Genomic DNA, 452 nt, shown 5'->3' on the forward strand with positions numbered 1-452 from the left:
TCGCACTTTTCTGGGCATTTTTAAAGTGTGACCGTTGTCTGAAAATGTTCTGAAAATCGTGTCCCCGAAAATCTCCGGGTACCCCGCCAACCTCCCCTGCCAACAATTGCAACCGTAAGGTCGGGCGGTAGGCCTACCGTCCAGGAGGCCCAAAGCCCGCAAAACGCCATTTTGCCATTTTCTCATCGGGACTTCCGAGGGGAACTCATTAACGAGCTCCAGGAGTGGTATGCCAGAAATTGCAACTTGACCCGTCGCCGGGCACACCCGCTACTCTCTGCGGGAATACCCCCACCGGTGCCGGGTAAAGGCCTCGGATCTGACCTCATGGACTTCCGTCTGCGCACGGATTTTGCTCTCGCGGGCCCAAGAGCCACTTTCCACGGCCTACCAACGCAATCCGAAGTGCATTGGCCAACCATTACAACGGGAAACACTTTGCCTCTCCACCA

The sequence above is a fragment of the Cetorhinus maximus genome, unplaced genomic scaffold (genome assembly GCF_964194155.1).
Source record: "Cetorhinus maximus unplaced genomic scaffold, sCetMax3.hap1.1 HAP1_SCAFFOLD_3959, whole genome shotgun sequence".
Lineage (NCBI taxonomy): Eukaryota > Metazoa > Chordata > Chondrichthyes > Lamniformes > Cetorhinidae > Cetorhinus > Cetorhinus maximus.